At 42.4% G+C, this 27,435-nt stretch overlaps 1 protein-coding gene across 40 annotated transcripts in view; it reads left to right on the forward strand.

The window, feature by feature from the left end:
• CELF1 (CUGBP Elav-like family member 1) overlaps positions 1-27,435 on the forward strand; it is an 86,878-nt gene that overhangs the window by 25,089 nt on the left and 34,354 nt on the right. For 19 of the 40 annotated variants that reach the window (XM_024254514.3, XM_024254515.3, XM_024254518.3 and 16 more), the window contains exons 2-4: positions 21,105-21,144; positions 24,974-25,066; positions 27,099-27,170. The exons of 9 other annotated variants lie outside the window; for them this stretch is intronic. The gene's annotated coding sequence lies outside the window, so the exon portion shown is untranslated. Of the gene's footprint in view, positions 1-21,104; positions 21,145-24,914; positions 25,067-27,094; positions 27,171-27,435 lie in introns of those variants that run through there. 12 more of the 40 variants (XM_054523761.1, XM_054523763.1, XM_054523765.1 and 9 more) reach the window with 7 other exon arrangements.

Below are 27,435 nucleotides of genomic sequence, written 5' to 3' on the forward strand. Positions count from 1 at the left end.
CAGGCGTGAGCCAACACACCTGGCCTGATTTGTGTTCTGTATTTTTACTTAGTTGCCTTCACACAAGTATTTTTAGTAGAGTACATACAGGTAATTAAAGCTGTGATCTTAAACATGAGAAAAGCATATTAATTCACAGTAAACTACTCTTTGGGAAGTCAAAGTTGCTATAATAGGACTGCTCAGATTCTTAAAAAATTAAATACAGTGTGTACAATGAAGCCAGTATATACAATGAATAAGCCAGTATATACAATGAAGAGGCTTAATTTTTTTTTAAGTTTTGTAGAGACAGGGTCTGTGTTGCCCAGGGTGTACTTGAACTCCTGATCTCAAGTGATCCTCTCCCTTGACCTCTCAAAGTGCTGGGATTACAGGGGTGAAACACTGCATCTGGCCCAGTTAAGAGGCTTTTACTTAAGAGGCTTTTACTTAATTTTTTTTATTTTTTGAGGCAGGGTCTCACTTTGTCACCCAGGCCAGAGTGCGGTGGCACGATCACGGCTAACTGCAGTCTTGACCTCCTGGGCTCAAGGAATCTTCCCACCTCAGCCCCCTGAGTAGTTGGAACTACAGGCACGTGCTACCATGTCCGGCTAATTTTTTACTTCTTTCTGTAGAGATGAGATCTCCTTATGTTAAGTGTTAAGAGGCTTTTAATAACATGTTGAATACTTGCATGTCTGTTTTATGGGACATGAATGTGCCTCTACTGCTGGAATCCTGCTATGTACTCAGTAATGGATAGGAGCTAGGCAGTGCTTTTTTCTTTGGAGGTTTTTTTTTTTAGACGGAGTTTTGCTCTTGTCGCCCAGGCTGGAGTGCAGTGGCACAATCTCGGCTGACTGCAACCTCTGCCTCCTGGGTTCAAGTGATTCTCCTGCCTCAGCCTCCTGAGTAGCTGGGATTACAGGCACGTGCCACCACGCCCAGCTAATTTTTGTATTTTTAATAGAGACAGGGTTTCACCTTGTTGGCCAGGCTGGTCTCGAACTCCTGACCTCAGGTGATCCATCATGGGATTGCAGGCACGAGCCACCACTGCCCGGCCTGGAACTCCTTTTGATGACTGGTTAACTTAGCAGTGTTTTATAATCAAGGATCTCATAGTTATATCAGCATAAACATTTCTAGTTCCACCATTTTATTTCCCTGTGACGGGGTTTTGTGTTTTTTTTTTTTTTTTTCTTAATAGTGGTTTAAAATTTATTCAACAGGCTAGGCAGAAATGTCTCAGACAGAAGAATATTTTCCTGAAAGTGTTATATGAGAAATGTTACAGTGGATGCTGAGTTATGGTCTGAATTTATTTTTATCTTACTTTAGAATATGTTTTCTCTAAAGTAGGCAAAAACTATAATTTTGCTTCCATAAGCAGTGTGGTATTAATCTCATACTATGAAACATTTTAGGTTGAAACCACACTCAGAATTTCAGAAATGGAGGGATCTTAGAAATCATCTTGTTCAAATTCTGTATTCTCCACATTTAAGATATCACAGGTGCTTTTTTTTTTTTCTTCCTTGAGATAGTGTTTCGCTCTTGTTACCCAAGCTGGAGTGCGATGGCACAATCTTGGCTCACTGCAACCTCCGCTTCCCAGGTTCAAGCGATTCTCCTGCCTCAGCCACCCCAGTAGCTGGGATTACAGGCATGCACCCCCACACCTGGCTAATTTTGTATTTTTAGTAAAGACGGGGTTTCTCCCTGTTGGTCAGGCTGGTCTCGAACTCCAGACCTCAGGTGATCTGCCCACCTTGGCCTCCCAAAGTGCTGGGATTACAGACGTGAGCTACCACTCCCGGCACTCAGGTGCCCTTAATGAGAGTTCTGGTAGGTGGGATAAGCAAGAAAGTCTAGGTCTGTCTGTTCTCAGTCTCTCTTCTCTCTTTTCTTTCTTCCTTTTTTTGTTTGTTTGTTTGTTTGTGGATAGAGACGGGTTCTCGCCACATTGCCCAGGCTGGTCTCAAACTCCTGGGCTCTAGTAGTCCACCCACCTTGGTCTCCCAAAGTCCTGAGATTATACATGTGAGCTATCAAGGCCAGTCTCTCTTCTCTTAATGTGTATAGCATTTATAGTTTGTACCCCACACTTTAGTGCAGTAGTCATGTACTGTCTGCCTTTATTATTAATATCTCATGTTAATCTCATCTAGGAACTAGATTAGAGGTCACTGATAGTATGGTTTTGATTTGTACTGTAGCCCCTATGATACCGAATAAATACATAACCAGGCTGGGCTTGGTGGCTCATGCCAGTAATCCCAGCACTTTGGCAGGCCGAAGTGAGTGGATCACTTGTACCTAGGAGTTTGAGACCTGCCTGGGCAGCATGATGAAACCCCATCTCTATAAGCGGGGAATAAAATTACATAGGTGGTATGCACTAAGTACTTCAGTAAGGGCTGAAGAATAGAATCATTTGAGCCAATCAGCCATGCATTTCTTATTGTTGGAAAGTTCACTCTGGTCAGCAATTAAGCTTTTCACATACTTCACATTGAAGTGAATCTAAATGAATTGTTCTAAGTAAAATAATTTTTGGAACACAAATATTTGGCTTCTGGTTATATAAGCCATCATCCTGAGACATAGATTTTAAAAATTATATTAGAGTTTATTTTAACTTGTATCAACCAGAAAATAAAAAAGAGCTCAAAACATACACAGTTGGAATGAGACCTTCATTCTGAAAGCAGCAAGAAGCTAGTGAAAGTTAACATTGTTCACTGGAATGGAGAATAACCTTGTTTTGCATGTTAAATTTTAGGATTTAAATGATAAATTGAGCCTCACCACTACTGCTGATCTGGTAAGAATCTGACCTAGTAAAGGTTTTCAAATGTTTTTTCCATTTCCCATGGCTGAGGGATTCTTGGTGTCAGTGACTGAAATTATTTGGAAGTTCCTTAACTGAAATAGAATATCTCAAACCTTACTTCAAGTACCAGCCTGTGTGTTTCTGTTTTTTGTCTGGAGCATGTGAACAGAATGCATGTGTGTGAGATAATTGGGCTTTCACTAATGGCCCCCTTTCAGCAACCATGTATGGGTAAAGCTGTTCAGTTCCCTGCTCCTCCCTCTCTGAGCACGGAGCAGAATCTGTTCTGCTGAAGCTGCTGTTCCACTTTTTAGCTTTCTATATTTGTACAGCAACAGCAGGAGCAGCCCACTAGCTAGGCCGTGTGGCCACCCTTTGGCACCCGCATCGGCTCAGACCTGCTCAGGACTCAGCCAGGGCACACAGTTTGTGTTCTTACGTGCGTCCATCTGTCTGTCTGTGTGCGTTTCTGTGGAGGACTGAGGTTTTCAAGTGAAAGAGGTGACTTGTTTGTCTTTGTTGTTTTGCGGTGTTTAGGTTTGTCAATTGTAAATTGTAGAGAATGCTTCAGGATGTTAGGGATGGGGTGAGGAGACAAGATTTGTATTTAACAAAATACCATCTTGGCGAGAGGGTACCAAAGAGGGAAATGTGATGTCAGAAATGGTCTTTGGGTTCCCTTAGAAATATACCTTGTTGAAGTAGTAGTGTTTTTTTTTTTCCTCTTTGTTTTGTTACAGGTCACAAAGATCAGCTCTTGGGGTGGTATTGAATTCCTTTCCTGGCACTCAAATTTTTTGACATAAAATTTGAGTATAAAAAGATGAGGCACCTCCACCCCTTTAAGAAATGATTTAGTGCACATCTTGGAAGAGTGCGGTAGGGGTTAAGTGTGTTGACTTCTCTGTCTGCCAGGAAAGGAACTGTGGGGAATGCCCTGTTGCTTTGGGCCCCACAGCAACCTATGCTGTTTGCGCTGTTTGAGTGCTTTGTAAAGTTTGGCCTTACAGAGGACTTGTAATGCCTTTTGGTGTCATGTCTATTTAAGGAATAGCAGAAGACATGACATGTAGACAAATTTCAGGTTATTTTCAGAAGATACTGTGTTTGTTACTGTATTTTAAAAGGATACTTTCTTGGTTTGTTATGAGATACTCTAATTAAACAGAGATGAATTCCTTACTCCTGGTCAGTGTAAGTCTAAATTCAAGTTTGTTGCTTTGTTTTATAGTTTCCTTTCACTCCCCTCCCCCCATCCCCTCATGAGTCATAAGCATGCAGTGTTGGGAATAGAACTTGTCAGCTGAGTGGGGATGAGACAGTTCTCTGCACATACTATTTGTAACTGTAGTCAATGAGGAGAGGAAAGGATGTTATTAAATGCTGGAGAAACACCTTGATTGAGGCAGCTTCTTCTGTGGTTGTGTGGTATGGATGCAGAGTTGTGTGTGACTATACACTGATGTATTCTGGCTCTGAATCACTTAGGGATCTTTTCTGCACCTTGTCCATTGTAGGTTTTGGATGCTTATTTGTTTAGGGTCTAGGACCTGGTGCTTAGCCTCTCCTGGATCCTGTATATTTACTGACTTTCTAAAATTCTTTTGAGTGTGGCATTATATCTGCTTCATCTTCTTTTTCTTGGCTATTCTTAGTGCCCTTCTCATTTTACTGTCCTAATGTTTTCCCGTTTATACTATGAATCATTGTGCACCCTATGTAGAGCCTGTCATTGGAGATTAAAATCAGTGGCAGCTCTTTGATTTTACAGCTCAGCCTCAGCAAGTGACATTCTGATTAGCACACCTATATTCTAGCTTTCTTTTTGTTCTTGGCCTTTTTTAAAATTTATAACTTCCCTGGTCTCATTTTATTAGTTTATATTTTTCCAGTATGTCCATTTTGAAAGCTTCACGAAAAAAAATTTTTTTTTTTGGTTTGATGAAAGGAATGAAGAAATGTTTATACATAAATAAGTGTTCTCAGAACAAGTGGTTTGGTAATCCATAATGAAGATATACTGGACTCTAACAGGCCCAGTTGGAGGTGCAAGATCTGTCAGCCTATTGCTGCCAGAATTCTTACCTATTCACTTCCCCCTCCTGCTAGGAAATATTTTGGAATAATCTCATCTACCCAATTTTTTTTTTTTTTAATAAATGAAGCCTATTTTATTACTTCAAGTTTGCTTTTTTTTTTTTTTTGGAGACAGAGTCTCGCTCTGTCGCCCAGGCTGGAGTGCAGTGGCACGAACTCGGCTTACTGCAGCCTCCACCTCCCAGGTTCAAGCAGTTCTCCTGCCTCAGCCTCCGAGTAGCTGCGACTACAAGTGCATGCCACCACACCTGGCTAATTTTTGTATTTTAGTAGAGATGGGGTTTCACCACGTTGGCTAGGCTGGTCTCGAACTCCTGACCTCAGGTGATCCACCCACCTTGACCTCCCAAAATGCTGGGATTACAGGCCTGAGCCACTGTGCCTGGCGTGTTTTTTGTTGTTGTTATTGTTTTTAGACAGAATCTTGCTCTGTCACCAAGGCTGGAGTGCAATGGCACAATCTCAGCTCACTGCAACCTCTGCCTCCCGGGTTCTCCTGACTCAGCCTCCGGAGTAGTAGCTGGGACTTCAGACGCCCACCACCATGCCCAGCTAATTTTTGTATTTTTAGTAGAGATGGGGTTTCACCATGTTGGCCAGGCTGGTCTCCAACTCCTGATCTCGAGTGATCCACCTGCCTTGGCCTCCCAAAGTCCTGGGGTTACAGGCTTGAGCCACCATGCCCGGCCTACTTCAAGTGTTAATGATAAAAAAAATTTCAGCCGGGCAAGGTGGCTCACGCCTGTAATCCTAGCACTTTGGGAGGCTGAGGCAGGCGGATCACCTGAGGTCGGGAGTTCAAGACCAGCCTGACCAACATGGAGAAACCCCGTCTCTACTAAAAATACAAAAAAATTAGCCAGGCTTGGTGGCACATGCCAGTAATCCCAGCTACTCGGGAGGCTGAGGCAGGAGAATCTCTCGAATCCAGGAGATGGAGGTTGCGATGAGCTGAGATCATGCCATTGCACTCCAGCCTGGGCAACAAGAGCAAAACCCGTGTCAAAAAAAAAAAAAAAAAATTAGCATAGCTGTTGCATTTTAAAAAGTGAAACTACATACTATGTTTCTAGCTCAGTAAACAGATGAACCTGTTGTCTTTGAGTAACATAACAATTGAGCATTGTACAGTACATCTTAAGATCAGGTACTTTATTTTGAAGAGATAGAATCATCATGTAACAGACTGAAATTTTTTGGGACTCCTTCTTTTCCACCATAGACACCAAGCTTAGTGCCCAGAAAAATAATAGTAGCAGATGTTTATTGAGCACTTTCTATGTGTCAGGTACTATTCTAAATGCTTTACATATATAAATAATTTAATTCTAACAAATATCCTGTAAGGTAGATACTGTTTCTGTAACCATTTTGTGCATGAAGAAACAGAGGTATTTATGAAGAAGTTAAACAATTTCCCCAGTTACCTGGCTAGTAAGCAGCAAAACTGGGATTAGAAAGCAATGGTATGACTCTAGAGTCTAGGTATAGGGTACATTGTGGGTTTGTAGTAAATATTTGTCTTTTATTAGCACACTTTATTATTTGAGATTATTAAATTATGAATCAGTCTAACCCAGTTTCATTTTAGAATTTCCTTATGAAAATAACTATATGATTTTGGTTTTGCAGATCACCGTCAGCTGTACTAGTTCATTTATTTTTTATTTTTGGAGACGGAGTCTCGCTCAGTTGCCCAGGCTGGAGTGCAGTGGCACGATCTCGGCTCACTGCAAGCTCCGCCTCCCAGGTTCATGCCATTCTCCTGCCTCAGCCTCCTGAGTAGCTGGGACTACAGGCGCCCGCCACTACGCCCGGCTAATTTTTTTGTATTTTTAGTAGAGACGGGGTTTCACTGTATTAGCCAGGATGGTCTCAATCTCCTAACTTCGTGATCTGCCCATCTTGGCCTCCCAAAGTGCTGGGATTACAGGCGTGAGCCATTACGCCCGGCCCTCTAGTTCATTTATTGATGGTAAAGAACAGCAAGCCAAATAACAAGTTTGTGAAACATCTCTAAAATTACTAGTTTATCTCACTAGTACCAGACTATTTACTGAAGATATTGAAAGCAGAATTAATTTTAGCCTTTTTTTGTGGGGGTGGGGCGCGGGAAGAGATTGGTTCTCACTGTCACCCAGGCTGGAGGGCAGTGGCGTGATCTTGGCTCACCACAACCTCTGCTCCCAGGGTCAAGTGATCCTCCCACCTCAGCCTCCTGAGTGGCTGAGACTACAGGCACATGCCGCCATGACCAGTTAATTTTTTTGTATTTTTTGGGTAGAGGTAGGGTTTTGCCATGTTGCCCAGGCTGGTCTTGAACTCCTGAGCTCCAGTGATCTGCCCACCTCGGCTTCCCAAAGTACTGGGATTACAGGCATGAGCCACAGTGCCCGGCCTGCTTCTTTACCTCGTTTCCTGCACCACACATCTTCCGGAGATGCCCTTACAAGGGGAGCATGGGAAGGGAGAACCAGCAAGTTTTGCCATATCCATAAATTTATAATCTGTGTGAGAGTGACAGGAAAACACAGAGAAGTCTGTTCAAAAGAAATGATGATGAGGGAATTATTAGTAGGCCATGTAATTCAGTGGAGGGTAGCAAAGAATGTATTATATCATGGACAGTGTGATGAAATAGCACAAAAATTTGATTTAGACAGGGAAATAAGAATTAGCTCTCCTGAGATTTTTTAAGTCTTTCACATTTATGGTAACATTTTCCCTTAGATAGATGCTGTCCCATGTTTCTTGTTTCTAGTGCAAGTCGTATTTTCTGAACAAGACCATTAACTCCTTAAAGACAGGGATTGGGCCTTTTTTTGGTATCGTCTTTAGTTCTGGGTATATAGTAGATGTTTTCTAAAAATGTAGTTGCTTTTTTGATTGATAGATCTCCTAGCTTTTTTTTAAGAGCTTGTTTTTGTAAAAATGAAATCAAAGCACTGACAAGTTAAATTTTGTAGAACAGTTGAGTTTTTTTAGGAGTGATTTGAAGGATGTGACAGATGATTTAAGTGGGTATTTAAATGTGAGAAGCACTCCTTTTTTTTTCTTTTTTCTTTTTTTTTTTTTTTTGAGATGGAGTCTTGCTCTGTCGCCCAGGCTGGAATGCAGTGGCACTATGTCAGCTCACTACAAGCTCTGCCTCCCGGGTTCATGCCATTCTCCTGTCTCAGCCTCCCGAGTAGCGGGGACTACAGGCACCCACGACCACGCCCAGCTAATTTTTATTTTCAGTAGGGGTTTCACCGTGTTAGCCAGGATGGTCTTGATCTCCTGACCTTGTGATCCACCCGACTTGACCTCCCAAAGTGCAAATGCTGGGATTACAGGCGTGAGCCACCACTCCCGGTGAGAAGCACCTTTAGGAGAACAATTGCAGAGTGATGAAAGCATGATAATTGAAGTACCTTATTTATTTATTTATTTATTTATTTATTTATTTATTTAGAGATGGAGTCTCACCCTGTCACACAGGCTGGAGTGCAGTGGCGTGATCTCAGCTCACTGCAACCTCTGCCTCCCTGTTCAAGCGATTCTTCTGCCTCAGCCTCCCAAGTAGCTGGGATTACAGGTTCCTGCCACCACGCTGGGCTAATTTGTTTGTATTTGTAGTAGAGATGGGGTTTCACCACGTTGGCCAGGCTGGTCTCGAACTCCTGACCTCAAGTGATCCACCTGCCTCGGCCTCCCAAAATACTGGGATTACAGGCCAACCAAAGTAACTTTTTTAAAAAAGTGATAATAGAATAGAATAGAATTTGTCCTAGGGCTGTGCGTCCTTTAGGGTGAATCAAGCTTTGCTGAACATGTTCCCTGATTGGCTGAAGCAGAGGTACAAAATTTGCATTTTCTGGCCTATAACCTAACTGTCTCAGGAAGTGTCTCTACAGAGGTAGTTTCTGGTTTCTCTAGTTTTATAGAATTAAGAATTTAAGAACAGAAAGAAAATAAAGTTTCCTGCTTTTCAACAGAACAGGGCAAAGCTCCTGAAACAAGACCATATGGAAGCATCCCGCATGAGTGCCCGTGTGTTTGATGGTGAGGTTGGGGCAGATGGTACAGACAGGGTTCTTGGCTGCTTGGTCAAGGATTTTGGAGATGATAGAAGTTAGGTGGCTAGTGCTAAGGAAAGACTGTCATATGTTGTGTGTGTTGGGCCTGTCTGCCTAAGAGGTGGAGCAGCCTCATAGAGAGGAAGGAAATTGATGTGTTTGGTAGGGTAGAGGTAAGATAAGAAGAGGCAGGGGAGATGCAGAGTTGGAATGATAAAGCTTGCAATTGCATCTAAACCTCCCCCTGAGATAAGGGAGAGGGAGACAAGATATTACAGTGTGAGAAATAAGATTCCAATTCCCTGGTGTCTTCTGTTCTCTAGAGCCTTCAAGTAAGATACTGCAGGGACTATAGGGTTTTTCTGTTTAAACTTGAAGCTCTTTTGATTCCTTTTTGAGATACAAGCCAAAAGCTGTATTTATAGAACTTGTTTTGACATATTATCTCACCCTGTCCCTTGCCTTCTTTACTGGAATCCAGCTAATGTTGCACTTTGCCTTGGCAGGAAAGGTTGATTGAAGAAAATGTATAGATATACAGCTGAGTGATTGAAAATAGCTTCAGACTTTGTAAATAGGCCATACATGATGAGGTCCCAGCTGCGTGAACGTTATTTGAGTTGCTGGGATCATTTAAAATGGTGTGATGTAATTATGATATACTGCTGGATCACCTGGACGATGGCAGGTTCCACACAGAAGTTTCAGGCAAAGCAGGAAAAAAATACAAAACCAAAATGCTGTTTTGGAAAAGAGTATGAGTTGAGGTTTTTCTTTACTTTGTGCTTTATAGTTCCACGAGTTTTCCTTTTTTTAAGTGGTAGGAATGGACTTACGGGTTGCAGGGGGAAGTGGACAAGGGGATATGGCGTCTGCAGGCTAGGTTGCCGTGTTCCAAAAGCTTGAGTTTTCTTTAAAAAAATTTCATTAGGCCGGGCACAGTGGCTCATGCCTGTAATCCTAGCACTTCAGGTCAATAACCTAAGGTCAGGAGTTCGAGACCAGTTTGGTCAACATGGTGAAACCCCGTCTCTACTAAAAATACAAAAAAGTAGCTGGGCGTGGTGGCAGGTGCCTGTAATCCCAGCTACTCGGGAGGCTGAGGCAGTAGAATTGCTTGAACCCGGGAGGTAGAGGTTGCAGTGAGCCAATATTGCGCCATTGCACTCTAGCCTGGGCAACAAGAGCATAACTTCGTCTCAAAAAAAAAAAAATTTCTGTAGAATAGGTAACGTGTTCACATATAAACAATTCAACCACTGTTCCACCTCTACAACTACTGTTAGCAATTATTTCTTTATCCATCCAGAGATACTCTGTTCAGATACAAGCCATGTGTAATTCCATTCTTATTATATGAATACATCTTGATCAGTTAGCTGCCTTATTTTCTTTAATAGCTACATAGTGTTCTGTTGTATGGCTATACTATATTTAACAGCCTTCAATTAATGGGCATATGTTTTCAGGTTTTGCTGATATAAACAGTGTTCTTATGAATGCCCCTTTGCATACTTTGTATACATCAGATACAAGATTATTTGTAAACTATATTTCTAGAACTGGGATTGCTGAATTTAAAGGGCATATCTTTTTTTTTTTTTTTTTTTTTTTCCTGTTTGTTTTTTTAGACAGGCTCTCTCTCAGTTGTTCAGGCTGGAGTGCAGTGGCATGATCACAGTTCGCTGCAGCCCCGACCTTCTGGGCTCAAGTGATTCTCCCGCCTCAGCTTCCCAAGTAACTGGGACTACAGGCACGCGCCACCACACCCAGCTAATTTTTGAATTTTTTTGTAGAGACAAGTCTCACTATATTGCCTGGGCTGGTCTGGAACTTGTGGGCTCAAGAAGTCCTCCTCCCAAAGTGCTGAGATTAGAAGTGTGAGCCACTGTGCTCAGCTCAGTTTTCAATATTGATGAGATACTGTCCCTTTTTATATTTTGCAAGTGATATTATCCATTGAAAAATACTAGTGAGCTGGGCGTGGTGGCTCATGTCTGTAATCCCAGCACTTGGGGACACTGAGGCAAGTGGATCACCTGAGGTCAGGAGTTCAAAACCAGCCTGGCCAACATGGTGAAACCTTGTCTCTACTAAAAAAAAATATAAAAATTAGCCAGGCTTGGTGGCTTGGGCCTGTAGTCCCAGCTACTGGGGAGGCTGAGGCAGGAGAATTGCTTGCAACTGGGAGGCAGAGATTGCAGTGAGCCAAGATCATGCCACTGCACTCCAGCCTAGGCGACAGAGTGAGACTCTGTCTCAAAAAAAAAAAAAAAAAAAAATTATTATTAATGGAGATGGGAAGCCCTAATAATTGCAATGTCAGTCAAGCAGTTACCCTAAAGAGTTGCTAAAATAAACATAGGATCTGCAATACCTGGAAGATTTAAGAAACCCTCTTGAGATGAGCTTAATTATCAGCTGTAGCAACCATTATTGCTGTTATTGCTGGAGAAGAGGCAAGTTGCCTAGAGGAGGTGGAAGCAGCTGCTCCCCTTCCTTTTAAACTAAATTTTGGGGGAATTTGGTGATACTAGCTAAATCTGCAAGTCATCTCTTTTACTTTCAGTGTATTAGAGCATTACTTTCACTCACTTATGATCTTGACCAATTCAAAAAACATTTGTGGTCCATGGGCCATTCAGTCCTTTTCTCTCTCTCTTTATATTTTTATTTTTTATTTTGAGACAGAGTCTCGCTCTGTCACCCAGGCTGGAGGGCAGTGACGTGATCTCAGCTCACCTCCTGGGTTCAAGCAATTCTTCCTGCCGTAGCCTCCCAAGTAGCTGGGATTACAGGCGCCTGCCACCATGCCCAGCTAATTTTTGTATTTTTAGTAGAGATAGGGTTTCACCATGTTGAACCCGGGAGGCAGAGGTTACAGGGAGCCAAGATCGCACCATTGCCCTCTAGCCTGGGTGACAGAGCGAGACTCTATCTAAAAAAAAACAAATAAATAAGTAAATAATAAAGAGAGGCAAAGTAATATTTTGAGTTTCCTAATAAAAAGTATTTTACAAGCTGCCTTATTTTACCAAATACAGCACTGTGACTCAAGAAAGTCCAAGTCCCAGTGGTTGGTTGTGGAACCCAGGTCTCTTAATCCCTTATCTTCCCTTTAGTTCCTTCATCTGAAAAATGGGAATGAAAATGCTGAACAATCTCCTTTGAGCACTCAGAAAAATAATTATAGTCCTTTCCAAAGGTTATGTATTATAATGACTCTGCAAGAGACATCAAGATTATAAGGTGATTTTAAAAGTAGCTCTGACAGTGCTTGAGAAAAAAAATTAGTCACATTCTGCCTACATGGTACTAACATATGGTGCAGCTGATGAGCTGCACAAGTGGGCTGAAATCAAAATGCAGTTGGAAAGAGGAGCAGTAGTGACTCACTAGATGAGACAGATTTGGCCTCATGGCAGGGCAGTGAAACTAAGAAGGAACTGTGGCCTTAGAACATGCCAAATTTGAGCAAGTGATCATGAATATTATGGAAAGGTTGAATGACTGAGCCTTTGGGTTTGAATTAGGTACTTTGTCTGGTGTCACAGTCCTTGTAGCTAGCACCCTCCCTCGGTGGGTTCAGAGCTCCCACTTCCTCCACCACCCTCACTTCTGTGTATTACTTCTGTGTATCATTCCCTGTGCCTTTGAAGGTAGAAGCCACCAGGCAAATACTTAACACTGATGTGCCTGGAACATTGGGTTCAAACTGCAATGATAGGTAGAAGCGTTAGTAATTCTGCCCAGAGAAAGCTGTGCATTAGCTTAGCTACCATATGTAAATTGCTACGACTGCATCCAGCAATTTGTTGTCCATTGTTGACAGTACTGCCATGGGAAAGAAACAGGAACTATAGAAAGAATTAGATTCCTCCTCCCACCTCCCGCTCTCACCACAGTAGGAAGCTGTTTGGGGAGCAGAGAGGAAATATGGGGGATTTGAGAGTTACACCCAGTGTGTGGGCATTTGGGGAGGAAATAGGAAAAGAGATTTTTAAAATTATTAATTTATTTTTTGAAACAAGGTCTTGCTCTGTCACCCAGACTGGAGTGCAGTGGCACGATCATGGCTCACTGCAGCCTCAAATTTCTGGACTCAAGCAATCCTCCTACCTCAGCATCCAGATTAGGGCTACAGGCGTGCGCTGCCATGCCTGTCTGATTTTTTTTTTTTTTTTTTTTTTTTTTTTTTTTAGAGATGGGGTCTTGCTATGTTGCCAAGGCTGGTCTCAAACTCCTGGGTGCTAGAGATGTTCCTGTGTTGGCCTCCCAAAGTGCTGGGATTACAGGCATGAGCCATCATGCCTGGCCAAAAAGAGATTTTTAAACATGTTTTTTGCATGCTCTGTTTGCCTCATCTGAGTGCCTCTAAAATAGGGTGCCTCTCAGGTGAGACGACCTCTGGTTTAGGTGCTTATATACTCATGGAAAGATCATATAACTAAATGGGAGGTGAGCTAGATTAGGGAGGAAGGAGGAGAATAAAGAGCCCACTCCCATCCAACTTTCGTGTACTACTTTTTTTGTATGATTTCTGAGGATTTAATAATTATGTTTTGTGAAATAGTTGTTCTATTGGTTGTGAATATGCAAGGATGCTATTGGCAGAGTCAAGCTTTAGGCCATTTGTGGCTCTGATCCTTTAATAATGGCTGCTTACGAGAAAATGTTTATCATTGTTAGGTGCAAAAAAAGTAAGTTGTGCAGTATTATACTTAGCATAATATTGAATTTGAAAATTCTGTGTATTTGAAGCCAGGTGTGGTGGCTCATGCCTGTAATCCCAGCACTTTGGGAGGCCAAGGTGAGCCCATCACTGAGGTCAGGAGTTCAAGACCAGCCTGGCCAACATGCCGAAACCCTGTCTGTACTAAAAAATACAAAAACTAGCTGGGCATGGTGGTGCACGCCTGTAGTCCCAGCTACTTGGGAGGCTGAGGCAGGAGAATTGCTTGAACCTGGGAGGCAGAGGCTGCAGTGAGCCGAGATCATGCCACTGCACTCCAGCCTGGGCAACAGAACAAGACTCCATCTAGGGGGGGAAAAAAAAAAAAGGACAATTTTGTGTATTTGTTTGTACATTTTATCGTATGCATGGAAGAAATCCTGGTAGAAGATAAACCAAAATATGGTTATAAGTATAATTAATTAATTAAAGTTGGGGAAATGGAAAAGTTAAAACAGGAAGGAATACTTATGAAATATTTTGTTTAAAAAAAGGGTGGCCGGGCGCAGTGGCTCACGCCTGTAATCCAGCACTTTGGGAGGCCGAGGTGGGCGGATCACGAGGTCAGGAGATTGAGACCATCCTGGCTAACATGATGAAACCCCATCTCTACTAAAAATACAAAAAATTAGGCGTGGTGGCAGGTGCCTGTAGTCCCAGCTACTCGGAAGGCTGAGGCAGGAGAATGGCATGAACCCGAGAGGCGGAGCTTGCAGTGAGCTGAGATCGCGCCACTGCACTCCAGCCTGGGTGACAGAGCGAGACTCTGTCTCAAAAAAAAAAAAAAAGAGGGGGTGCTGCCCACCATGTTGCTTTTACAGTACCTGCAATTTCAAGGGGGAAAACCCCCAAAAAACTAGGAAGTGCAAGTATGTCTCAATTCAGGAAAGTTCATAGACACTTTACAAATTACACCAGATAAACTGGGGAATTAAGTTCAACAATTGAAGGTCTGATATGTGTTACTTTTATTCAGGTGTTCTGTGGATATGAATATAAATGAGAAAGTCAGTTGAAACAGTTCACTAACAACATTTTGAAATGAGATTAAAATCACTAACAACATTTTAAATGAGGTGAATTGTATGTGATGTGAACTAAACTAGATAGCTGTTTAAAAACTTGTTTAGAGAAAATACAATTATAGTTTTAGATGACTTAGTGTTAGTCTAGATTAATCTAGTCCCATCCTCTAGGGATTGGAAGTCCAAGAGGGGACCATGCTAAGAATGGTTGTGAACCCCTTATAGAATCTGATGAAAGCTGTGGATTTTGTCTTCAGGAAATCTCACTTGTCCGTTTTCACACGGTTTGGCATAAAGTTTAGTCTGTTTAGCCTAAAGCATTGTTGGGTTTACAGGCTTCCAGCTCCTGAGAGGTCTGCTTCTTGCTTGATCCTTTTATCTGATTACTTGGCTCTCTGGAGCATGAGAGTAGGTGAACATGGAGTTTTCCAAAGCAGGGGGCCTAACTTACTTATTGAGCTAGGCATGTAACAGGAAGAAAGAAGTAAAGGGCATTGCAAGCTGACTAAAAAGTAATACTTTAAAGAGAATATACTTTTCCCAAGTTATTTCTATTATTTGTCTTTTTTCTCTTTTCCAGTTAAAAGTTTGGGCAGGGTGCAGAGGAGGCTCACATCTGTAATCCCAACACTTTGGGAGGCTGAGGCGGGCAGATCATTTGAGGTCAGGAGTTCGAGACCAGCCTGGCTAACATGGCCAGACTCTGTCTCTACTAAAAATACAAAAAAATTAGCCGGGCAGAGTGATCCCTCATCTCTAAAAAAAAAAAAAAGTCCGGGCGCGGTGGCTCATGCCTGTAATTCCAGCACTTTGGGAGGCCAAGGCAGGTGGATCATGAGGTCAGGAGATCGGGACTATCCTGGCTAATATAGTGAAACCTTGTCTCTACTAAAAATACAAAAAAATTAGCCAGGCTTGGTGGCGAGCGCCTGTAGTCCCAGCTACTCAGGAGGTTGAGGCAGGATAATCATTTGAACCCGGGAGGCGGAGGTTGCAGTGAGCAGAGATCATGCCACTGCACTCCAGCCTGGGCAACAGAGCGGGACTCCATCTCAAAACAAAACAAAACAAAAAACCGGGCACAGTGGCTCACTCTTGTAATCCTAGCTTACTCTGGGAGGCCAAGGAGGGTGGATTGCCTAAGCTCAGGAGTTCAAGACCAGCTTTGGCAACATGGGGAAACTCTGTTTCTGCTGAAAATACAAAACATTAGCTGGGCATGGTGGCTTGTGCCTGTAGTCCTAGCTGCTTGGGAGGTTGAGGCACAAGAAACACTTGAACCCAGGAGGCAGAGGTTGCGGTGAGTCGAGATCATGCCACTTCACTTCAGCCTGGACAACAGAGAGAGAGACTGTCTCAAAAAAAAAAAAAAAAAAGGTCAGACTCAACTTCATGGCCCTTAGCATTTAAACAGACCTTTCTGTGGGTTATGTACATGAGCTTCCTTGGAGACAATTTTTAACCTGAAGCAGCCTTCTTAGCCCGGATCTCTGTGATCTTGAGGGAGTCATTTCATCTCTTTGTATCTTTTCTCATCTGCAAAATGGAGATAGTGTACGTATGAGGATTAAATGTAAAGCACCCAAAACAGGTCATAGTGTATGGTAAATGCTCAAAAAATGTTAGCTCGTACTTATTGCCACTTTACACATGTCTAGACATTTCTCTTTACTTTTAGGTGATAAGGGTTTACAAACTTTAAATGCCATATTCCATCAATTTGAAGATGCACATTTATTACCACTGATGGTATGTTAAATACATTGATTCTAAAGATAGAAAAATTTATTGTTCAAAAAACCATTCATGTCAAAGCCAGATATAATATTGGTGAATTACCTATTGTTTTGAATTATTTCATCTAGTTCTCATATTTCCCAAGAGATTACCTCATATTTCCCAAGAGGTTATCCTGAGGGCCAAGAGAGACTGACAGTTGGGGCCTGCCTCTCCCTCCTCTATCTTTGACCTGAACAGCCTGACTTTCATGTTTAGGAGAAAAACACTTCTGCTTTTAAGATCGTTTAAAAACCTCTAATCTGGATAGTTGTTAAATTATTTTTTTGTTTTGGTTTTTGAGACGATCTTGCTCTGTTGCCTAGGCTGGAGTGCAGTGGTGCCATCACAGCTCACTGCAGCCTTGACCTCTGGGCTCAAGCAATCCTCCCACCTCAGCCTTCCAAGTAGCTGGGACTACAGACACATGTCACCACGCCCAGCTAATTTTTTTTTTCTTTTTGGGTAGAAACAGGGTTTCACGATGTTGCCCAGGCTGGTCTCAAACTTGTGGGCTCATGCAGTCCTCTCACTTGAGCTTCCCAGAGTGTTGGGATTATAGGTATGAGCCACTGTACCCAGCTAAATTCTTTTTCTTCTTGGCTAAATTCTTTATTAGCTCCCTGTCTTAAGAAAGTTTTTTGAGGAATTTTAAGGTTGCTTACTAACAATTGATAGTTAAGAGTGAGTTGGCCAGATGCGGGGGCTTGCACCTGTAATCCCAGCACTTTGTAAGGCCAAGGAGGGGTGGATTGCTTGAGCCCAGAAGTTCAAGACCAGCTTGGGCAACATGGCAAAACCCCTTCTCTACAAAAAATACAAAAATTAGCCGGGCATGGTGGTGCACACCTGTAGTTCAAGCTACTTGGGAAGCCGTGGTGGGAGGATTGCTTGAGCCCAGGAGGCGGAGGTTGCAGTGAGCTGAGATGACACCACTGCATTCCAGCCTGGGCAACAGAGCGACACCCTCAAAAACAAAAAACAGTGAGTCTTACTAATGAGGCCAAGTTCATGGTTTTAGGACTTATGTATGTTATTGAACATCATTGTGCCACAGGCCCTTGTCTCTGGACTTTGTGATCTAGCACATGCTATGTAAGAGCTGCTGATGGTGACTGAGTCAGTGCCCGTCATCCTGGGAAAGACAATATTTTGTCATTTACTCAGCATACAAGCTGTATAGGCCAGTAGAAAACACTAAGAATAAAGAGCTTATTACATTGCCTATTCTAAGAAAGGCTTTTAGAGGATCTGAGAGCCTTTTCTGTCCGTGAAGAACATTAAAAAACTTCTTATGAGGTTGTATTTTAAATGTCTTTAAACATTTATCGCACGTAGGTAATATTAGAACTCTCAGCTAGCTTGCCTTTCATCTTGCTCTCACCACTCTCCCTACTTCCTTACTTTTTTTTTTTTTTTTTTTTTTTAAAGATAGTATCTCACCCTGTTGCCCAGGCTGGAATGCAGTGGCACGATCTCGGCTCACTGCAACCTCCGCTTCCCGAGTTCAAGTGATTCTTATGCCTTAGCCTCCCAAGTAGCTGGGATTACAGGTGCACGCCACCATGTCTGGCCTTTTTTTTTTTTTTTTTTTTTTGAGACACCACACCCAGCTAATTTTTGTATTTTTAGTAGAGATGGGGTTTCACCATGTTGGCCAGACTGGTCTCGAACTCCTGACCTCAAGTGACCCACCCACCTCGGCCTCCCAAAGTGCTAGGATTACAGGCATGAGCCACTGTGTCCGGCCTAATGTTTGTGTTTTTAGTAGAGACAATGTTTCCTCACATTGGCCAGGCTGGTCTGGGACTCTTGGCCTTAAGTGATCCACCTGCCTCGGCCTCCCAAAGTGCTGGGATTACAGGCATGAACCACGCCTGGCTGTTCCCTACATTTTTTTTGCTCCTTTTCCCCTTCAGCCTGATTTTGGAGTGGAGTGGGGAGACAAGGTCTCACTGTGTGGCCTAAAATGGAGTGCAGTGGTGCCAGCATAGCTCACTACAGCCTCAAACTTCTGGGCTCAAGCAGTGCTCCTGCCTTAGCCTTCCAAGTTGCTAGGACTACAGGTGTGCACCGTCACACCCACCCCCCCTTAGCTTTTTTACTCCTCTTTAGAACCACCTGTGTACTTCCTGGTTCTTGCATTGTGATAGAGAAAGGTAGAGATAATGTTAATAGAAACAGACATCCGTGGAGCTCCAAGGAAATATAGTACAAACAGTTCAGGCTTTCTCACGGAGCATGTGCCCTTTGGTTCCCCACAGAAATGAAAGGAAAGATGTAAAACAGTCAAAGCTTTTAGTTTCCATTCAGTTTTTCTCTCTCCCCAAAGCATTTCAGTTTTCTCACAGAATAGGCAATAAAATAACTTAGGAAAAGCAAAACTGGGAAGACAAAGCTTTAAAAAAATATAACTTTTTTGAGGTCGGGTGCAGTGGCTCAGCCCCTATAATCCTAGCACTTTGGGAGGCCGAGGTGGGCGGATCCCCTGAGGTCAGGAGTTCGAGACTAGCCTGACCAACATGGTGAAACCCCATCTCTACTAAAAACACAAAATTAGCCGGGCATGGTGGCTCATGCCTGTAATCCCAGCTACTCAGGAGGCTGAGGCAAAGAATTGCTTAAACCTGGGAGGCGGAGGTTGCAGTAAGCCGAGATCGCATCATTGCACTCCAGCCTGGGCAACGAGCAAAACTCCATCTCAAAACAACCTTTTTTGTGTATTGGACTATTCATTTGCCCTTCTCCAGGTGACAGAATCCTGTGTGGAAGATTACAGTGTTGTTTATTTATTTGTGTGTGTGTGGTGTGTGTGTGTGTGTGTGTGTGTTTGAGGTTTCCTTTAAAAAGTCTTGGTGGCTTAGGAGTAGGATGATACCCTGTTTATGTGGAGGTTTTTTGTTTTGTTTTTTTTTTTTTTAAAGAAATTCATTTTTTTTTCTTTCTCTTGGCCTGGCAGTTAAAATGTTCCTAGCCCCCTGAGGGCTGCTGTGTTCTCCGGGACTTAAGATACCTGTCCCTTACCCTTTCATGTATTGGTCTTTCTTAACAACTCCGGATCTCCCTTTTGCTCTCTTTATCTTGAAGATTCCCTGACTAGCTTGCAGTCGGAGTCTGGTCTCAGAGGGTAGAAGTGATGCCTATGAAAACCAATCACATAATAACACTGTTTTTCAAACTGTGTTCCACGTAAAATTTGGAGGGAAACGTGGTTCCCTGGCCTTTTCTTTGACCTTTACATCTTCCAGAAGAACTCTTAACAAGTAGAAATTTAACTTGCTGTCTACCATCTGTGATAGTCACTACAGAGCCTTCTCAAGACACACTATCTCAGTAAAAGTTGGTATCTCCTAAATTGTGGTCACATTTCTCTAGAGAGACAGACCTACCAAGAAGCCATGGGCAGGTTATCTTCCTTAGCATCTGAATCCTTAGGGTATTCACCTCACCTTAAATGATCATAATGATAAAGGATTGAATGAAGTTTGTGAACTTAGTAAATGGAAGTTCCTTTCTTCTTGATAACTTTTGATGGTAGAGACAGGTGCAAGTAAATGCTTTTAGGAAGTTCTGTTTTTTTTTAATTAGTTTAAACTTTGCCCTTAAAATTACTGGAACTATCACTACTTTATTAGCAAAATTGGAAACTAATTAAGTCTGCATGAAAAGTTAATACTTGAGCACCTATTTTATGCCAGTTAAGAAATCTCTCTGTCTTCAGGGAGGATAGGCAGTGTCTTACTAGTTAGTTCTGGGTCTGGCTTTGTCTTTCAGAATTCTTGTACTTTCCAGTTTAGACATTGTCCTTGGTGAATTTGAATAGTTTATTGTCTGTAGTGAAAGCCAGACAGAAATACAGCTGGCAGGAGTTGTATGTGGAAGTTTGTAGGAATTTGGACAATTTTATAGAATCAGTCTTTACTTGCAAGATTGTTCGATGTGCTTAAAAATAAAACAAATTGGTTTTGTGGTTCCTCTGTTTGCTTTTACCGTCAATTAACTTCCCCATCTTCTGATTTTTTTTTTTTTTGGTTTCAGTGGTTCACCGCCACCCTAGGGCCACCAAGATGCATTTACAGTGGCAGGAACTTGGTTGCTTTTGTAGAGTTTCATGCCCGGCACCTATGTATTCAGGAAGGTTGCTTTGGGGAAATAGTGTGGTCTCTCCACATTAATAACACGATCCTTAATTGCTAAAAGAATTAGACAGCCATTAGCTTTTCTTAGTCTGCCGTCCAAAAGCAGATGTTAAAAATGATTGTTTTGGTGACCTAGATGTACTGAAATTCAACCTCATAAATTCTAGTCATTGTTTTGCTGTTTGTTATGACATTTTAGGGCAAGACTCTTTTAAACCTTTTAGTATTTTACTTCCCCCATCGCTTAAGTTGATGGTGTTTTAAAATTAGCCTTGAGATATTAAATGCAACTTATCTTTAAGGTATTGAGTAAAAAGGGCGCGGGAGGAGTACTTCTGTACTTTTATCTTCTGCCATGGTGACAGAGGGGCTTTTCTTTGGAAAGAGGTGATATATCTGGAGTCATGAGAGACGTCTAGGCATGGCCCACTTATTTTTCTTTCCTTGGTTTTTTAGAGTGAAGACATAGTCCAGAGAGGGAAGTGTAAAGCTACAGGTATGGGCTAACTACTGAATGGGTGTGCTCCATGGCTATCTTTTTAACCTTCTTGCATGAGGCCTGCTATGCAGATATGAAAAAGTTGCTTTCAGAAAGGTGATGGCTTCTTTTGTACATTATGGGATAACATTTGCAAAATGTATGCCCCTAGGAAGCTAGAAATATTTTCTTGCCCTCTTTTCCAACTCTTTGTCCTTAGCTATTTTCCAAGGCAGGCTTATCTCCCACTGAAACTAGCTGCTTCCTAGTTCTTACAGCTGTTGGGGTGAGTGTGTGTATGTTGGAGGGAGCTGGGAGGAATACTCTACACCAGACTTGTCCAACCCACGGCCTGAGGGCTGCATGTAGCCCAGGACAGCTTTGGATATAGCCTAACACAAATTTATCAACTTTCTTAAAACATGAGATTTTTTTTTTTCTTTTTTTTGAGCCGGAGTCTCGCTCTGTCACCCAGGCTGGAGAGCAGTGGCGCGATCTTGGCTCACTGCAACCCCTCCGCCTCCCAGGTTCAAGCAATTCTCCTGGCTCAGCCTCCAAGTAGCTGGGATTAACAGGCATGTGCCACCACACTTGGCTAATGTTTTGTATTTTTAGTAGAGACAGGGTTTCATCGTGTTAGCCAGGATGGTCTCTATCTCTTGACCTTGTGATCCGCCTGCCTCGGCCTCCCAAAGTGCTGGGATTACAGGTGTGAGCCACCGCGCCCAGCTTGCAAATTTTTTTTTTTAACTCATCGGCTATCATTAGTATATTTTATTTGTGGCCTAAGACAATTCCTCTTCCAGTGTGGCACAAGGAAACCTAAAGATTGGACACCATTGGAACAGAGATGAGGACGGAACTTAGTAGATTCCATACAGATACTAATACCTTCCTTGAACCAGAATTTGTTCAACATACTGATGGTTTTTTTTTTTTGGTTTTGTTTTGTTTTTTGAGACAGAGTTTCACTCTTGTCACCCAGGCTGGAGTGCAGTGGCACAATCTCAGCTCACTGCAGCCTCTGCCTCCTGGGTTCAGGCGATTCTCATGCCTCAGCCTCCTGAGTAGCTGGGATTACAGGTGCCTGCTACTGTGCCTGGCTAATTTTTGTATTTTTAGTAGAGACAAAGTTTCACCATGTTGCCCGGGCTGGTCTCGAACTCCTGACCTCAGGTGATCTGCCAGCCTCGGCCTCCCAAAGTACTGGGATTACAGGTATGAGCCACTGTGCCCAGCTAACATAGTGATATTTTTTTTTGGAGACAGAGTCTCACTCTGTCAGCCAGGCTGGAGTACAGTGACACGATCTCGGCTCACTGCAAGCTCTGCCTCCAAGGTTCACGCCATTCTCCTGCCTCAGCCTCCTGAGTAGCTGGGACTACAGGTGCCCGCCACCATGGCCGGCTAATTTTTTTGTATTTTTTTAGTAGAGAAGGGGTTTCACGGTGTTAACCAGGATGGTCTCGATCTGCTGACCTCGTGATCCGCCCATCTTGGCCTCCTAAAGTGTTGGGATTCCAGGCGTTAGCCACCGTGCCTGGCCTAACATACTGATTTTTAAATCAGCACTGGAGGTTAAGTAAAGTATAAACTTACAGTATATTGTTACCAACTAAGAAATGCACTTAAGTTCCAGAACTAGTGTGGGATCTGGAAGTATGACTTGATTGGAAGGGTGGTCACAATTTGACAGGACTGTTGGGTCAGGGTTAGTGACAGATACTCCAAGGAAGGCTCCGAGGCTATACTATTGCTGAGTACACAGCAATAGTACAGAGCTGAGTACAGAGTCTTTCTGTGATTAAGGATAGGGGGAGGAAATGGAAAACTTTTTAGTTTTCAAAATGGTGATGTTTTGTCATATCCTTTCAGTATACTATATGTGATAATTTTACAGGCAAGGCAACTTGCACACACAAATTATTAAACATAGTGCTTTTTTGGTACAGTGATTTTAGATTTGAAATGGAAATTTTTTTTTTTTTTTTTTGTGACAGAGTCTCACTCTGTCGCCCAGGCTGGAGTGCAATGGCATGGTGTCGGCTCACTGCAACCTCCGCCTCCTGGGTTCAAGCGATTCTCCTGTCTCAGCCTCCCAAGTAGCTGGGACTACACCTGCCACCACATCCGGCTAATTTTTGTATTTTTAGTAGAGATGGGGTTTCACCATGTTGACCAAACTGGCCTAGAACTCCTGACCTTAGGTGATCTGCCCACCTTGGCCTTCCAAAGTGCTGGGATTACAGGCATGAGCCACCGTGCCCAGCCTGAAATGGAGATTTTTTATGTTTTATTTATTTTGTTTTGTAAGGCAGGGTCTCACTCTGTTGCCCATGCTGGAGTGTAGTGGTGCGATCAAGTCTCACTGCAGCGTTGACCTTCCTGGGGTCAGGTGATCCTCCCACTTTAGCCTCACAAGTAGCTGGGACTACAGGTGGGCACCATCATGCCTCACTATTTTTTGTATTTTTTTGTAGAGATGGCGCCATGTTGCCCAGGCTAGTCTTGCCTGAGCTCAAATGATGCTCCTGCCTTGGCCTCCCAAAGTGCTGGGATTACAGGCGTTTCCCACGGTGCCCAGCCAGAAAAATTCTTTTTACAATATTTCTATTTCTTCTTTAACCCCCCTCCCCCACCATTCAGAAATTTTTACATTGTCTAGATTCATATGGAAAACTTAGTTTTTTTGTTGTTTTGTTTTTCATTTGTTTGTTTGTTTTGAGACAGGGTCTTATTCTGTTGCCCAGGCAAGAGTGCAGTGGCTCAGTCTTGGTTCACTGCAGCCTTGACCTCCTGGGCCTAGTCACTCCTCCTGCCTCAGCCTCCTGAGTAGCTGAGACTACAGTATGCATCACCACACTCAGCTAATGTTTTGTATTTTTTTGTAGAGATAGGTCTCTCTTTGTTGGCCAGACTAGTCTCAAACTCCTGGGCTTGAGCAGTCTGCCCACCTTGGCCTCCCAAAGTGTTGGGAATATAGGCGTGAGCCTGTGTTCTTGCCCCGTAAATTATTCTTAACTGTCACATTTTGTAACAATAACAAAAATCTTCCACAAAGTGAAATGCCACAGAGATAATTACCAATTTGTGTCAGCATATTTTACCTGTGCAGGGTACTTGGTTGGGAGCTCAGGAGACCCAGTAGTTATATTAGAAATACTCAATTTTAGAAATGAAATTTAGGTCCAAAAAGGTACTGTGCAAAAATTTAAGTTACTATAGTTGGTTATTTTCAAGTATCAATTGCTTACTTTTTTTCTCTCTTATATCATCTCACTGCCAGAAACTCGGGGGTAAAATACCCAGTCCACTTAGCAGCAGTCTGAGGTTATGACCATTTCCTAGATTTTTGCAATTTGAATTCCCTCATATAGATTGATGGTGATTTTTAATGACATTGATTCCCTTTTCAGTAGTAGCTTCTAATCTCCTCTGTGCTTATATAACTAGACTTTACTTTATTGCCCTTTCAAACATACTTAGATTATTGGGGTGGAAGTGTAAAATCTGTTCACCTGTTGTAGAACTCCCTGGTTATATTTATCAAGGTAGACATTTGCATATGCCAACTAGGCTTTTTTGCTTAACTGTGCTTTTGTTTGCTTTTTCATCCTTTTGGCAAAACATACTGTGATTGCTAGCCTTTCTCTTTTCTAATCTAGTTTTACATCCTCCTGTTAAGTTTATACTGTTCCTATATCCTAAATGCAATGAATGCTGTTCTTTTGAGTGTTTTTCTTACCTATATTGATCACTTTTAATGATTTGGGTTCTTAATGTTATAGCAGGCTGACTGCTCCTACCTTCACTTAATGAGGCTTTGAATTGTTGCTCTTTTAAAAAGTAAAGAATATTCAAGGCAGAGAAAACTGAGACAGACGGACAACCAGGGAGAGAAGAGGAAACCATGAAAGTACATTCAGAGTGAAAGGAACAGGTGATAAAAAGAGGCTGAGGGAAAGTTAAGGCCTTCTTTTGCAGCAGATCCTTGGTTATAACCCCTCCTGTCACCTCTGTATTTCTAATGCTTCCTTTGTGGGAAAAGCCTGGAATGTCTATCTGATTTTTTTTTTGAGACAGTCTCACTCTGTCGCCCAGGCTGGAGTGCAGTGGCGCAATCTCAGCTCACTGCAACCTCCGCCTCCCAGGTTCAAGTGATTATCCTGCCTCAGCCTCCTGAGTAGCTGGGATTACAGGCATGTGCCACCACGCCCAGCTAATTTTTTGTATTTTTAGTAGAGACGGGGTTTCACCGTGTTAGCCAGGATGGTCTCGATCTCCTGACCTCGTGATCCACCTGCATCGGCCTCCCAAAGTGCTGGGTTTACAGGCTTGAGCCACCGTGCCCGGACTAATTAAGACATTAAACACACACACACACACACACACGGGCAGTTTTTTGTGAATAACTTTCTTTTAATTCTACTTTTAAATTTCCCTTAATATTTGCATTTTTGTATTCCCATAATTGTTATCACTTAACTTCATAACCTCTTTCTAAAATTGACTTGTGATTAATTTCTGTATTCTCTTTTCCCAAAGTATCTTGAATTTAATTATACTGAGATAACTCTGGTGACCTGCCTAAAAAGAAGTGCCCTCTTTGATGTAATAACATTTCCATCTTGTAGGTTTTTAAAGTGGTGTTGCTTTATAAATCATAAAATGGACTTTAATAGCAGTATAAGCACAGAGAATTTATGGGCCCTACTTTCTATTTTCAACTGCTTTATAAATTGGGCCTCTGGAGACTTCTTTTGAACAAAAGTTCTATGACTGGGAAAAAATGATTTTAAGACATTACTCTAAATCATGTTTCCCAGCCCTTGGCTTGGTGGAAACTATTTTAAGGAGAGCACATCCTTTCATACATTGGTCAGGGCCTGGCAACTCAGTAATGTCTCCATTTAAGTAGTCTTTTGTTATAGATGTGATTCTGATTTGAACTAGAGATACAATTAGATTTCATATGTTTTTAGTAAATATTAAAAACACAATAACCTTGAAATTTAGGTAAGTTCCTTGAAATTTATTGAATCCTTTTTAAAGGAATTTTTTTTTTTGGTGAGGGAGACGGAGTCTTACTCGGTCGCCCAGGCTGGAGTGCAGTGGTATGATCTCAGCTCACCACAGCCTCCGCCTCCTGGGTTCAAGCTGTTCTCCTGCCTTAGCCTCCCGAGTAGCTGGGGTTACAGGTGTGTGCCACCTTGCCCAGCTAAATTTTTTTTTTTTTTTTTTTGGTATTTTTTAGTAGAGATGGGGTTTCACTGTCTTGGCCAGGCTGGCCTTGAACTTCTGACCTCAGGTGATCCACCCCCCCCCCCCCCTTGGCCTCCCAAAGTGTTGGGATTGATTACAGGTGTGAGCCACCGTGAGCTGATGTCGCTCAGCCTTTTTAAAGCCTGGAATGTCTTTTTAGAGGAATTCTTGCACTAAAAGATCTAATTTGGTTGTCGACTCAGTTATTCTTTGGTCTAGGCAGCTTTCTATAGGAAGAGGCATGCCATCAGTTCCAATGTACGTAGGAGAAACTAGGACAAACATAGCCAGTAATCTAACCAGCCCCAGCTAGGGTTACCATCTTCTGCCTGACAGGCATGGGCTGGGTAAACTGTGTACTGTGTGTCAGTTGCACAGTCTCCTCTGACTTGCAGCTTGTTTTTGCTGCTTTAATAGGGTGGAAGAGAGCTCCTGCCACTTCTGCCTCTATAGTAGTAAATCAGATGAATGAGTCTCTGGCAAAAATAGAAAAAGCAGTAAGCTGCTGTTACAGTTCTAGATTTTGGATGATGACGTCTGGACATGGACAGAAGAGACAGTTTTCACCTTCCTGGGTCGGATGCAGGCAGATGTTAGCCATTGTTACACAGATTAGAACTTTTAGGCCTATGCCATTGTGTGTTGCCTTTTTTTTTTTTTAAACGTTAACTCTGTGTGTTTAGGAGTTCATTCGTTTTACTTCTTTGCAGGCTGAACATAACTTCTTTTTTTCAAAGTTCCCTGTGTTGTGAACTGAGCTTGGGTGAAGTGAAATCTTCGAGGTAAGGCAACTCTAATGATAAAAATGGAAAGAAAGGCTGTGAAATTTGGGAGCCTTCAGAGATAACATTTTAGAGTCACTGCCTAAATATTGAAATGCCACCATTTGTTGTTTGGGGGGATGTGGAGCTAAATTGAGAACGGGAGCACACATCTGCCTTGACTGCTAAGTATATCCATCTCTACTGCTCACCCATAATAGAATTTTTATGTGTGCACTCACTAGTCTTGGTTTTAGCAACAGTTTAAAGGAGGAAAAAGAGAATG

Source organism: Pongo abelii, chromosome 9 (genome assembly GCF_028885655.2).
Source record: "Pongo abelii isolate AG06213 chromosome 9, NHGRI_mPonAbe1-v2.0_pri, whole genome shotgun sequence".
Lineage (NCBI taxonomy): Eukaryota > Metazoa > Chordata > Mammalia > Primates > Hominidae > Pongo > Pongo abelii.